This window comes from Rhinolophus hipposideros (genome assembly GCF_964194185.1).
Source record: "Rhinolophus hipposideros genome assembly, chromosome: 6".
In the NCBI taxonomy this organism is placed as follows: domain Eukaryota; kingdom Metazoa; phylum Chordata; class Mammalia; order Chiroptera; family Rhinolophidae; genus Rhinolophus; species Rhinolophus hipposideros.
In genome coordinates, this window is record NC_138052.1 from 58,740,252 (window position 1) to 58,742,811 (window position 2,560).

Consider the following 2,560-nt stretch of genomic DNA (forward strand, 5'->3'; position numbering starts at 1 on the left):
ATTGAGTATTTTCTGTTACCTTAGCTTCTAAATTACTTATTTGGTCCTCTGCTCCATCTAATTTACTGTCGATTCCCTGTAATGTGTTTTTCATTTCAGTTGTTGTATTCTTTATTTCCAACTTTTTATTTTTTATGTTTTTATCTCTATTTATGTTCCTATCTCTTTGTTGAAGTTCTCCAGGATTATTGAGCATCCTAAAAACCAGTGTTTTGAATTCTTTATTTGATATACTGCTTGTCTCCATTTTGTTTAGTTCTTTTTCTGGAGCTTTTTTCTGTTCTTTTATTTGAGACATATTTGTCTCCCCATTTTGCTTTCTTTCTATGTTTGTTTCTATCTATTAGGTACAGCTACTATGTCTTTCAGTCTTAGTAGAGTGGCCTTATGTAGTAGGTATTCTGTGGGGCCCAGTGATGCAGTCTCCCTGGTCAGCTGAGCCAGTATTACAGGTGTGTCCCTTGTGTGGGTTATGCGTGCCCTCCTGTTGTAGGTGAGCCTTGGTTTCTGTCTTTAACTCACCATGGAGAATTAACTCTCAGGCAGATTTTTTTATGAGGACGGGCCATGGCTACAGTGGAGGAACTGTTGTGCAGGGACTGACCCTGCAGACCAGGATGTGCTTTAGCAGGTGCCTGCTCAGTCTGCACTTTCGGGTGTCATCTTTGGAGACAGCCAGATGATGTTCCAGCTTGGCCTGAAGCCAGCCACTGAGCATGCCAGATGCAGGGCCTCTTGGGAGGGGCCCCACAGCAGGCCAAGTCCTGCCTCAGCTTGTTCCCTGCCCAGGGCCACCTGGCAAGAGTCACAATGAAATCTGCAGATGGCTGTCACCTGTGCTGTGCATGGAGGTGCCACGAGAGGCCAATCTGTGAACTGAGGCCAGCTGCCGCTAATGCCAAGCTTTGAGCTGCTCAGCAAGAGGTACAGGACATACTGAAGCTAGATGTAGCTTGTTGGGGTTTTGTGAACCTTTTAGAGATTTTAGGAAAGTCCACAGCATGAGCCAAGACAATCTATTCCAATGGAAAAGCCACTGGAAGTGGCTTTGGTGTGCCTGACATTTAAGTGGGGCAGGGTCTTAGAATCATCAGGACATGGCAAACAAATGGTGCCAGCCAGCTTGATGGAGACGTACATGTAGAGGCCACCTGCATCACACTCATGGAAGGGGAGGGCTCAACAAGGAAACAATGGCCTCCATCAGCTTCTCCATCAAGGAGAAAGCTGTTTCAGGCCAGGCTACTCAGCTCCACCCCCATCCTCTCACTATGTCCCTGTTGTCTTTCTAGCTGCTTCTCCACAGTTGGAGATCAGAACCAGCAATTCTATCATTGGGTGAGTAAGTCCATGTGATGTAGGATGTTCCTTAGCAAATGCTGGGTTCATAGTCTCGTGGAGCCAAAGAATGGATACATGGACCAAGGAGAGGCAAAGAGTTGCACAGGAACCCAGTTTATTATAGCAAGCAAAAAGTCACAGCTCCAGAGTGGGATGCCCACTAGCTAAGGCAAAAAGCTTGTGTTTATATACCTTTATTTCTACCTGGGAGGGGGATGTTGGGATGTGGGTGACTATGGATACAATGTTTCCCAGACTTGCTCTACTGCTCAGCTTGGGGGAGACCACTGAAACAACTCAGTTGCCCCAGAGCATGGTTGATGATATTGGTACCCTGGAACGGTTGTGCAGGTACAGTTGTCCTGGTACAGGTAAGTTCTGTTTTTTGTTCTGTTTTTGCTCAGTTTGCCAAGGAATCTCTAACTGCCTGATTTCATACTAACCTAACCTGCCTCAGTTCCCCTTTTGAAGACAAAACCCTAACTGCTGTTAAGAAGTCGGGGTAATGACCGCTCTGGCTACTTCAGACTGAGGAGAGATGTAGAGGGACCGCCAGGTAGGGCTTATCCAGAGGTCAATCTAACAATCTAACGGACCCTGGTAGACGAGCAATTCCAGATGGGGATAATGTTCTTTCCCAGGCCATCGTAGCCATCCGAGGGCAAGTCTGCAAGCCAAGATACGTTGTAGGCAACAGCATGAAGTAATCCCTATAACAATGAATAAAAGAAAAATAGAAAAGCTTCTTTAAGTCCTGCTAAGCTAGGAAGCCAGGAAGTAAAAAAGGATAGATCTATGCTGAAAAAAACCCTGTCTGCTGTTTAATGTTGGAAACTATGTTATGAATTTGTTGAATTTTATTCTCAATTAGCTGAGAATTGTCAGAAAGTTTGAAACAGCATAATCCTTTAAAATTGTCACATCCTTGATTATGTTTAAGGAGTAGGTAGTCTATGGCAGCTCTGTTTTCAAGACCTGCTTCTCTGACCTGTCCTAACTCTTGTCCCATGGCATGAAGTGCCTGTGGCATAGCATTCAGGGCCTTTGCCATTGAGCAAGCTATGTGACTAATTTCTACATTTAGGGCAATGGTCATAGCAGGTACCACAAAAAGAGATAAGGATATATATTCAGCTGGGCTGAATACATCACTGTTGAAGCTAGAATCTAAAGTAAGTTCTCTGTGATGTTTACCTTGATGGGCTTTTGGGGAAAGATA